Here is a 12,788-nt window from a genome sequence, read left to right as displayed (position 1 = left end):
AATAGTCAACAATTAAAGTTATCCTTAAGAATACAATTAAACAAAACTTTTTGTTTTCAATCAACTTTCAGAGTGTTGATTGTTAGTCTTGATTGTTTTTATTGGAAATAGTTAGTTAGCTAAATTTTTTTTTGCTATTTTATCATTTGAACAATTTAAGTATAATAGTTGATATAATCAAGGATTGAATTTTGATCAACAATTTACCATTTTAATTGTTGTAAATTTGTTTTCTTGTTTCATGATTAATCTTTGGATCCTTTTAATTGTATAATCAGTTAAATTGTCCAACTGATAACATGCCAGTTATTATTATCATTATGATGTTGATTGAATTGAGAATGACAATTAAGCCTCAGCTTAAAGCTAATGGTTAATTATATGAGTTAAAGTCGAGTTAATTGTTGATAGTAGATATCATTAACGTTATCATTACAGTTACTTTATCTGATTGGTTTTCGTGCTGATAATTGATTTGAATTAACTCTCTTAATCATGTGTAATAAGTGATAAAGTTCAAGATGATACTCAGAATGTTAATTTGCTTTCATGGCAATGATGATGATGATGATGATGACGATGAAGATAATCAGTGATCGGTTAACATTCTTATTATTATTGTTCGATAAAATTGAATCGAGGTTGAAAAAAGACAACAATAGAATGGACAAAGTTTTCCCTTGAAAGTTAATCGACAATTGTGAGAGATGATAAATTTCAAGATCAAAATGATTAAGGTAAAATTATGTATCATGTTTGGACTTTTGTCTGGTTCATGACGATGAAAAGATGAGGATAAAAAAAGAGATAATAGAAAAGTTATCAAATAGGACGAAGAAGGTAAAATGTTTTTCTTTTATCATTTTCTTTTTTACTCTTTGGTGAAAAGCTTAAGATTCTTGAAACTGAATTTGAGTTCGTTCTTTGTCATTTCTTCTTCTTCTTTTTTTCATACAGAATTTTATCCTTTTTATCTGTTCATTTCATGAGATATCACATTTTTCAAAATATCTCAAGCACATCAAGAAGATTTGTCTCTCCCATTTTATCATCTTCATTCTCTGTCATCTTTTTGCAAAGTTCTTACTTCTTATTCCATGTTTTGGTTAATTTTCTCTCTCTTATTTCTCATCATCCCTCTTATCCTCATCTTCTTATCTTTTTCTATCAACTTTGGATTTTACCATTGAGCAAATAGATGCAAAGAAGGGTGAGGAGAGAGACGGATAACATGGACGATTGAACTGATATATTCTGTTGACAATTCGATGTCCTTCGAAAGTATCGATTTTGTTCAATCGAAAAAAAAGTAGGAAAAAGAGAAAGAGATGAGGATGAACTAGGGAAAGGAGAAAGAGAGAGAGAGAGAGAGAGAGAGAGAGACAGAGACAGAGAGAAGGAGAAAAAATCGAGAATGGAAGAGGAGATAACTCACCCTTCGAAATGATAATATCAATCGAAGTGGAAATTTTTTCTTCCTTTCAGACACATGCTCAGCACAATGATTTCTAGAATGGGCTTAGAACATTTCAAGGTTCTTGTTTTTACTCGAATCCTCTTATGTCGATGATCATCATCATATCTCTCTCTCTCTCTCTCTCTCTCTCTCGCTTCTTCCCATTGATTTCATTTGAAGTCAATATTGTCAAAAGCATCACTTATTATTTGATCACCTTACAGTTTCGTATCCATCTTACATTTTCCCCTTTCTTTTCTCTTTCTCTTTCTCTTTCTCTCTCTATAATTTTTTCGTGACTTTGTATCATCTCATCATCACCATCATCATGATTGTCATCATTTTCACTCTCATTACTCATGATAAATCTATGATAGTAACACAAAGATTCATGTTCCTCCCAAATCATCACCCACCATCCAACCCTTTCACTGTTTATATTCATTCTCATTCCTCACACCCAAAAAATTTCTTGCAAGATCAGCTGTTTTAATTCATGCCTTCCATACTCAATTTACCTCTTTATTACATACCAGTATCATCATCACCTTTGCTTTTCTTTAAATGTACTTTATCATGATCCTAAATGTCCATTGAATTCTGAGAAGATAAAAACAAAGATTTTGTCCCATCTTTCATAGTTAACACGATTGCACGAAGAAAAGTTTATCTTTCAATTATACTATCATTTGGAAGAAAACAGAAAAAAAAGTCATGATGATAAGGTGCTGATAATGGGGAAGATTATGGTTCCAAATGAAAAATGGACTCGACCCAAAGAATGGCTGCAATTTTGTCATCATCTTTTCTTGTTCCGGTAAAAATATTGACAATAATTTACAGTTAACATTTCTCACCATCCAAATATTAGATCAAATTTCATCATAACAGATAAACTATTATTAAACTGTAATCTCATCTTCATCCTCATCTTTTACACATTTCCAGTATTATTATTTTGACTTTTTCTCTCTCTCTCTCTCCCACTCTCACTTTTTTGTCTAACTCAATCTCTCACTTGTTAATCATCCTCTGAATTTTGATCGCCAATGAAATTTATCAAACCCACTCCTTTAACTGAGCTTATTCCTGATATTTATTGATCCTAAAGATACTCAATGTAAACTATTTATTCATTTTTGTTTTTATAAGGTTGGAACATGAACTTTTATCATCTGATAATCATGATGATGATGTTTATCATCATCATCAACAGTAACATCATAATCATCCTAATCATGATCATCATGAAACTGTTTCAAGTTCGTGAGATGTTTTAATGAGTTACTTTGGGATGTTGATGATGGAGCAAGAATAAGAAAGAAAACTAAAAGATGGAGGATTTAGAAGGTGAAGATGATGAAGATGATTGTGATGGAGATCGAGGTGAAGATGAATGCAAAGAGTTTTGTATCTGATATCTTTTGAGGTTAGAACATTTTTCCCTTTTTTTTCTTTCTACATTTGAAGAGATCAAGATGATATTCCATGAAATCATCTCCATAGATGAACAATATCTTATACTTTTCTTATTCTCTTTTACCAAATATCTTTCATCATCTAGAGACTTCATTTTCATCAACATCATTTTCAATGTTATCGTTCAAGTTTTACTTGTTCATCACACATCCCACCCACATCCTCATGCTTCATCTTCATCTTCATCTTCATCTCACTCAGTTAGTGTGACAATTTCAATTATTATATCACATTCAATGTCAGTCTCAGTTGTTTTTACCTCTTCCTCTTTTTTTTACAGAACTTTTTTCACTTAATTTTGATGTTAGTTTTATTTCTTCATCTATCTTTTTCCAAATTCTGAAAGATTCTGATAATGCTCATGATGATGGCGATGTTCATGATAAAGATGATGAGTTTTGTGAGATGATGATGATGTTATTATATAACTTGAAATATCTGAAGCAATAACTTAATAGACATTAACCGGGAGACTACAAAATGATAAGGAAAAAAAATGTCACCAAAAATCATGGAAACGATTTTTTCCTCTTCTCTCTCTCTCTCAATTAATCTAATTGTAATTAAATGGTAATATTTAAATTGAAAGAATAGAAAAGGTAATTGATTAGATTAAATGAATAAATTGAAAATAGTCTTGTTTTGCAGTTTTGTTTCTTTCTATTGATTTAATTATCGATTTTGTAATCTAATCATGATTCGAGAAAGTGAATTAACGGATTTTGATTAAGAGATTTGATCAGACATTTTAAATGCGACAAGTTTTACAGTTAATGTCAGGTAATCATAAATAATAGTTATCATGATGGGTTGAGGATTAAGTAATAGTAATTTAATTGATATGTGTTACTGTTGGAATGGTGAAAACAATCAAGTAATCAGCACGAAAGGAATTGAAAAGATTTATAAATGAATTAAGGTTTACAGTTATTGGAATGAGTTGATTTCAAGTTGATCCAACAATGATTACACTTTCAGAGGATTTCAAGTAAAACCAATCTCTTATCCGTCATCATTATCAACACCCTACCCCACCCACCACCCGTCACCATCACCATCACCATCATCATCATCTTCATTTTCATCATCATCATCATCAAGTCATTTCTTTGCAAAAGTAAAAGGCATTAAAAGTTTATTCTTTGCAGGACTTTGTCAAGTTAAAGAAGATGAAGATGATGGTGATGATGAACAGTGAAGATAAGGAGAAGGGATAAAGATGAGGATGACAATTTGTTGGCAAAGAAACAAAGACAAATGAGAGGGGAAAAAAAGTTTATTGTTTGAGCTTTGAAATTAGTTGATGAGGGTGATGAAGATGAAGATGATGAGGATGATTTATGTTCGAGTTTAATGAGTCGTTTAAGCCATTCCAAGGATTTTACTATTAGTTAGTTATATTTTAATTCCCATTAGAATCAGAGAAAAGGATTAAACATTATAATAGTAGTTAAATGTTGTTTCAATTGATTAATTCCATCATCGCTCAAACCAAAAAATTTACCTTTCCAATTATTAGTAAACATAATCATCTAGATGACAAAAGCTTAAATGATTATCTTTTTGTTTGTTTGTTTGTGACACTTTTTGATTTTCACTAATTATCAAAATCACTAGAAAATTGAGATCAACATTTAATACTTGTTAGTTAACTTTGTTTCAAATACTATCAACATTATTTAATCCATTTGAGCATATGAGTTAATCTCAATGAATATGGATGAATATTAATTGCAATCATTTTAATTATTTATTAATGATGTTTGTTGATCCATTAAGATGGGAGGGATTATATCATGAGTAATATTGTGCTCAAACTTGTGGTGGTAAAGGTCAATTCATTAGGAAAGTTGATTTTGGAATCTGATTTGTAGGAGAAAAAGACTAATTACTTTTGATTGACCTGGAAAAAAGTAAAGGATGAAGATAAAAAGTAATAAAGAAATAAGAAATGATGATTAAGGGATGATGATTAGAATGATTAGAATGACAATTTTCTTTTCCTGATTCAAGAAAAAGGGATGAGGAAGATACTGAGAAGAAGATAAAAAGATGATGATGAGAGAAATGAGATTTATGACAAAAGATTCCTTTTAAATTGTCTTACAAAATCTGGTAACTTAAAGGGAGGGATTGAGAAGACAGAATGATAAGAATGATGATGATGATACATATGAATTTAAAAATATAAAAATATAAAAAGAGCTGAAGGGAGAAAATGATGATAAAGGAAATTGAGATGAAAGATGAAGATGGAGATGAGGATGACAATGACGATGGGACAGAATAACTGTTTCTTTGTGGAAGAAAACGAAAGATAGTAATGAAAGAGAAGATGAAGAAAAAAATGGAAAGAGGATGATAATTTTTTTTTTCTATTCTCATATGGTATCTCATTGAGAAGGAGGAAGAGAAAGGTTAAATTGAAAGAAGATATTTTCTGTCTTTCTTTCCTTATACATGTATGAGTTGCTATTGGTAATTGAATTTGGTTGTGAATTGGATGCAAAGTAGATGAGTAATAAGAGAGTAAGGATAAGTATCAATGGAAACTGAATGATATGGATACATGGGGCTTAGAGAAAGGTGAATAAATAGTAAGAATTGGATCTTAGAATGAGACGGATGACAGATTAAGAGAAAAGATGGAAGATGAGGAAATAAAAAGAACGACAAAATTGAGAAGATGAGATCTAAATCATTAGATTAACAAGGTTAAAGAAATGATTGCAATCGGTTTTATTCATTTTCCTTTTCCGATCATTTAATTTTCATAATCAAATGAAGATTTACTTTTTGCAAACTCAGCATTCAATCTCACTATCTTCTTACTCCAGTTTACCGTTACTCTGATTAGCTATAAATCAGTTTAGAATAGGTAAAAGATGAGAATTGAACGATTCGATAATATTGGCAGAAAATATTACTCTCAAATGATGTTGATACTAATATTTTATTCATATTCATCAAAGTTGTTGGTTATCAAAGGGGAAAAAGAAACAGAGAGAATTTGAAAGAGTAATAGAAAAAGTCCCTTTTTCTTTCTCCGATGAATACTGGCATGATACTGATTATGAAGATGTGAATGTTGGGATGATAATGAAAGAAAAAAAAAGATAAGGCAAATATAATCAACGAACTAAGAAAAATAGTTGATAAGAGATGAATTCAAGTGAAAGAATAGTAGTGATGTGGATCGATGTTCACAATCTTTTTTCATTTCCTTTTGTTCAGAACTTTTTCACTCTTTCTCAACATTCCCGCTTCTTTTCTTCCAATCTCTCTCTCTCTCTCTCTCTCTCTCTCTCTCTCTTGCAAAATTTCTATTCACATACAATACAAAGTACATAGTCGATGATAAGAATGCTAATCGTCTAAACGTTTAACCTTACATAGCAAAAAGTCATTGAGTAAGAAGTCAACATCCTCCACCTCTCGCTCCATCCTCATCCCTTCCTACTCTTTATTTGATTCTCTCTCTCTCTCTCTCTCTCTCTCTCTTCCTATCTATATTTTCCATCTCTTCCTCTCTTCAGTCAATTTCATCTTCTCATTTCTACTAAATGCTCTCAAGATAAATTGTCATTAAAGTTAAATGTCTATGGGATTTTTTTTGTTACTCTTTCCCTTCTCTAAATTCAATGTAAACCTTTAAATTTCTTTGAATACATTTACTTAAGTTCTTTTCATTATGTTTCAATTTCTGATTCAATTTCAAGATATAATAAATAACAGAGTTAAATTGTTATCATGTTATCCCTTTTTTTAGTTATTTATATTGAAAAGTGAAGAAACTCTTTTTTATTCATATTCAGTTTACATTTCAATTCAATTTTCAAATTCAATTGTAGCCCAAAGCATCAAATTATTGTTTCATCCCAACATTTACTTTCATTTAATTTAACATACTTATCATCATCATACTGATTACTAAGCTATGATAATTTCTTGATAATTTTTTGCATTCTGATTATATAAATGATATTTGATTGCTTCACTGATTATAATCAACAAATCCAGCCAAAAGAAATGAATTGATTTCAATCTTCTGTATTAGATCCCGTGAAGAACTAGTCAAGTAAAATTTACAGCTAATTAGCGATTCTTTATCTCGTCATCTCTTTATTAATTTCACCTTTTTCCCTAATAGACAGAAGAAAATGAAAAATCCGATTGATGAAGATGATATTGGCTTTGGTGATGGTTGACAAAGTGAACATGAGGATGAAATGAACATCAATAGTTAACCTTTTTGACGTTAATTAAGATTTGGTTGAGTAAACTTATCTTGGAAAAAAGAGATTGACCATCGACAGTATGGACATTTAGACGTACAGAGCATCAGCAGAAAATAACAAAGAAAAAACGAGCAAGAAATATAATAAAAGAAATATCAAGATGAAGACAAGAAACATCCCGAGAAGGAAAGATAAAGTAAAAGATGATGATGATAAAAAAAGAGTATTTTCGATGTTCTAAGCATTTTCCTTCCAATGATAATATTAGTTTGATAAATGAACTCGGTTTTTTGTTCTTCTCCTTCGATATTTTTATCATCATCTTTATTTTTGGTATCAATGCCACATGAAACTGGCACAATCACTGACCAATGGACTAATCAAATGGACCAACGATATTTGTCGTTAACAACGTTGACTTTTCCAGTTAATTGTTGCCAATCTCAAAACCTTAAACACTTGATTAATTGAATTATTGTGAAATAGGTTAACTTACTGATCTATGTGATTACTTATATTTAATTGATAACAATTAACATTTTTATTACTCTTTTATAATAAGAGTTTTCTATTTGACTGTGTATATGTGTGAATGACTATTGATTGTCAAGTATTTCAGACACTAACTAATATCTAATCGGAAGATTGTTCATCAGCTGATGAAGCAAAAAAAGCAGTAGAAATATTGACAAAATCAGTGAATTTTTTTCTACTAAATTACCTTTGCTGTTTCTCGGAATTACTGTAAAAGATAAGTTTGAAACGTATTTTCACTAGAAACTTATTAATAATATCCACAAGATTTTAATGCTTTTAACTTTTGTCGCCTTTTTACACTCTATTTACCACCTTTATTGTATGATGGTATGAGTAACCTTCATTTTTCCTTCATTTTTCCTTCATCCTCATATTTATGCTCTCAGTTTAGTCTTTTTTACCTTCTTACAATTCCCAGTAACCATATCGAAACAAATATATCACATACACTCAAAGTATTCACATCACCTGATCATTTAGCAGCCAAAACAATTTTTCTCGATTTATAACTCTTGCTCTAAGAATTCTTCGAATTTTTCATAATTCGAAGAATAGATAGAGAGATGGTAAGCAGAGAAAAAAAAAGTATACTAACTTTTCTGTTAATATGATCGCTAACATGATTGTAATGATGATGAACTTTTTACATGAAGCTATTTACTTCTATGCTATTTTACCTTCGTGTTCAACATGATCTTTTCATATAGCAATCTGTTGTCCGGTAGGTGTATTGCACAAATATCCCGTTTGCATTCATAAACACGAAATAATGAGAATGATAACATGGTTTTAGAGTAAATTATGCCAATGTTAAGCAAACATTTATAATATTAATTGATTGAGAACTTATGCGTTCATCAAAAAACAAACTTACTTAACCAACATAATCTAACAGACCACTTTGCAAAAAACAATTTGAACGTGTATTTGGCCGGATCCCAAATCATTTTAAAACTGAAATTGCACATTTTTTTAAAAACGGCATTCACGGTTATTTGGCCAGATGCCAACCCAATCTAATAAACCATTTTTTAAACCATTGTGCACGCGTATTTGGCCAGATGCCAAATGTAACCTCCCATTTTTTATTGATTGTCCTATGTAGGGCAGATATTCCTTAATTGATGCGATAAAAATTTGTGCATTCATTTGAATGAACAAACCTGCCTGACCAACCTAATCTAACCGACCATTTTTTAAAAAATAATCCATGAGTATTTTATCCATAGCCACATGCCAAATCTAACAGAACATTTAAAAAAAATAATGCATGACTATTTGGCCAGATGCCAAATCTAACCGAGCATTTTTTTGAAACATTGTGCATGAGTATTTGGCAAGATGGAAAATCTAACCGAACAATTACTGCAAAATTATGCATGCACTTCTGGCCAGACACCAAATGATATTGAGCATTTTTATATTAACCGTCCTATGTAAGGCACATTTTCGTAATTGAAGGGTTCAGAATTGGTGCATGCAACAAAATAAACAAACCTACCTAACCAACCTAATCTAACAGAACTTTTTTAAAAAAAATAGTCCACGAGTATTCGGCCAGATGCCAAATCTAACCGACCATTTTTAGAACATTGTGCATGCGCTTCTGGCCAGATGTCGAATGTAATTGAAGGGTTGAGAATTTGTGCATTCAACAAAATAAACAAACCTAACCAACCAAATCTAACCGACCATTTAAAAAAATGCATGAGTATTCGTGCAGATGCCAAATCTAACCAAGCATTTCTTAAAACACTTTGCATTAGTATTTGGCCAGATGCCAAATCTAACCGACCATTTTAGCAAAGAATGATGCATGAGTATTTGGCCAGATGCCAAATCTAACCGACCATTTAAAAAAAATGATTGTGATTTGTCCGGATGCCGAATCTAACCGGCCATTTTTTATATAGACTGTTTCATTTGAGACACGTTTTTGTAATACATAGGTTGTGCATTTGTGCATTCAACACAATAAACAAACCTACCTAACCAACCTAATCTAACCGACCATTTTTGAAACACTGTGCATGTGCTTCTGGCCAGATGCCGAATGTAATTGAAGGGTTGAGAATTTGTGCATTCAACAAAATAAACAAACCTAACCAACCTAATCTAACCGACCATTTTTTTCAAAAATAATGCATTATTATACGGCTAGATGCCAAATCTAACCGAGCATTTTTTAAAACATTTTGCATTAGTATTTGGCCAGATGTCAAATCTAACCGCCAATTTTATTAAAGAATGGTGCATGAGTATTTGGCCAGATGCCAAATCTAATCGAGCATTTTTTAAAACATTTTGCATGAGTATTTGGCCAGATGCCAAATCTAACCGACCATTTTAGCAAAGAATGATGCATGAGTATTTGGCCAGATGCCAAATCTAACCAAGCATTTTTTAAAACATTTTGCATTAGTATTCGGCCAGATGCCAAATCTAACCGCCCATTTAAAAAAAATGATTGTTATTTGTCCGGATGCCAAATCTAATCGAGCATTTTTTAAAACATTTTGCATTAGTATTCGGCCAGATGCCAAATCTAACAGACCATTTAAAAAATAATGCATGACTATTTGGCCAGATGCAAATCTAATCGAGCATTTTTTAAAACATTTTGCATTAGTATTCGGCCAGATGCCAAATCTAACCGCCCATTTTAAAATTTAATAACAATTTAAGCAATCATTTGATCAAAACACGTTACTTTTTTACATTCAAATTTTCATTAGTTTAACAAATAAATTATGTCCTCAGCCCAAACAAAAGGCTTGAAATAATAATTCATCATCAACAAGGCTTCAACATTTTCATGCCATCGCTCATTAACTTGGTGTAAGTGTACAAACAGTGAGTTGATGGGTGAAACGTTGCCAAGACCCATTACTACAACTGCCATGGTAATTCAGTGCTTGATTTGGATATTGAAAAATGATCTTATTGAAAACAATTGAGAAACCATTCAAACCATCAACTGCTCCAGTACAAGCTCATCAAAGCTAAGGTATAAGACAGTTACAAAAAATAGCTTTATTTCAAAGTCAGACTTACGATTCATAATCCGTGGATCATATCTCACATTATAGTTAGTCATCAACGCACGTCTAAATAGCTTAAGTAACTGAAAATAGCTTAAGTAACTGAAAAAAGCGTTGTTCAATACTGTATTTATACATATAATGTCATCACGGTAATAATAGTTATTCAAATTAATTTTTATTCTCATTCACTCAATAGTTAATTTTACAATAAATTAATACCAACTTCTGTTGTTTTCTTAATGATTTTTTATACCAAGTGAGACAAATATAGTTTGATACAGTTTTTCTCCCTATCTTACCTGATCTATCTCTTTTATTTATTTTAACTTACAGGAAAACTATTACTTCTTTAATCTTCTTTAATCTGTGATGAAAAACAAACGTAAATTAGAAAGACAAGGCCAAACAAAAGAACACCTTTCCATGCATTTACCAGGTGATCAGTTCGAAACAAGTCGAAAATTATGAAAATGTGGTGGCTAACAAGACAAAAATTGGAAATCGTTAAATTGGGGGGTAAACCAGCAGGTACTCAAGCTCTTTGTTCCTCTACTGATTGTGCTGATTGTACAAACAAAAATCATGGTGATAGGTCAACTGTTCTACGGCACATACTCAAAGCTTATGGGTGTACATTTTATTAATACCCTGTGGCTCTCCGTTCACCATGAAAGCTTCAGTACGAGCTCATGCCTTGATTTTTCCGTTTCAAGAGCGTCTTGCAATGGAGAACCGTGATTTCAAAAAACACACATGCAATTAAACCTATTTGGATGGTCATTTTGATCGAGGTTAGAGGTCTGGCTACAAAAAATAATAAGTGATGCAAACCAGGATGGTCAATTACTCGACCAAACCGTCGATTCAGTCATCACGGTGATCAAAACCAAAAAACTTTGCCAAATTTAATCGACATATTCAGAATGGTTGATGCATATCAAAAAGGACGAGAAGGAGATTGTTTCGAACTTGTAATGTAAGTTGTTCTTGTTTTTTTCTTTCTTTCTATTATTAATTTTGTTGTTACTTTTTCAACAAGGGTGATGATGCTTATTTCACCATTTGGTACTTCATGTTCTATGCAACAATTTCTTGATTGTTTGTCGTGCCGAAAAGGATTTCGGAAGTCAACCAAATTTGGCGAACATTTAAATCAACAATGTTCATTACAACGAAAAGTCACGAAAGAACAAGAGAGAGCAAAAAAAATTCAATCCACAATCATTAAACAACAATAAATAATCAGGGTCAACAAATCGAGTCCAGCGTGAACTTTTGGTAACCATTCGTACCATGGAAGGTCTGGCCTATGGTACGTATTTAAATAACCCAATTTAAATTTTCCCAGAGTAAAAAATGGCAGCATTGTAGAAGCTTTCTAGTCCAATATTCAGTAATTGTGGAGACGAGGTTGTTTCTGAAATGAGTGCTTTCATATTGTGGACCGTCGGCGTTTTGTACGAACCAAACCAGTGAATTCTCGGACAACTAAATGCTCTAACAGACCATTTTTTCATTAAAATATTTTAAGTTAAATTTGGTCAGATGCCAAATCTAACCAACCATATTCTTTAAAAAATATTTATCTATATTTATTCAGAGGTCAAATCTAAAATGCCTTTCGCTATAGAAGTATATTGATTTGAATTTTGTCAGATGCCAAATATATCAAATCATTTTTTTGTAAAAAAACATTATTTGCACGTATTTCGTCGGATGTGAAGCTAACGCTTTCCAGCAAAAACTGGTTTGTTTCAGTTTTCTGACAAGATGCCAAAAACAAACCATTTTATTCATTGAAAATTTTTTTTGCTGTATTTGCGGTAATGAACTTATCATGAAATTGTTTATATCCTGATTTGAAGATTACAAATTATGTACTACAATTAATATTCAATTGTTTGTTAGCTTCACCATCTAGAATAAAGATAAAAATGATGCATATTATTAGTGAAATCACATTGAAGAAGTAAACACTTCAACCAAATCACCTATGTTGAACATATTAAGTTTTAATCTGGCCCTCTATAGATA

The 12,788-nt window shown here is 31.3% G+C and overlaps 1 protein-coding gene across 1 annotated transcript in view; it reads left to right on the top strand.

Moving 5' to 3' along the window:
* The window catches only part of LOC128388459 (sodium/potassium/calcium exchanger 1-like), a 35,883-nt gene that overhangs the window by 7,598 nt on the left and 15,497 nt on the right, over positions 1–12,788 (top strand). The gene's annotated exons all lie outside the window — the stretch shown is intronic.

This window comes from Panonychus citri, unplaced genomic scaffold (assembly GCF_014898815.1).
Source record: "Panonychus citri isolate SS breed McGregor unplaced genomic scaffold, ASM1489881v1 Contig00099, whole genome shotgun sequence".
Taxonomy (NCBI): domain Eukaryota; kingdom Metazoa; phylum Arthropoda; class Arachnida; order Trombidiformes; family Tetranychidae; genus Panonychus; species Panonychus citri.
Note: the sequence above shows the minus strand (reverse complement) of the source record. Positions and strands in the feature narration are given on the sequence as shown.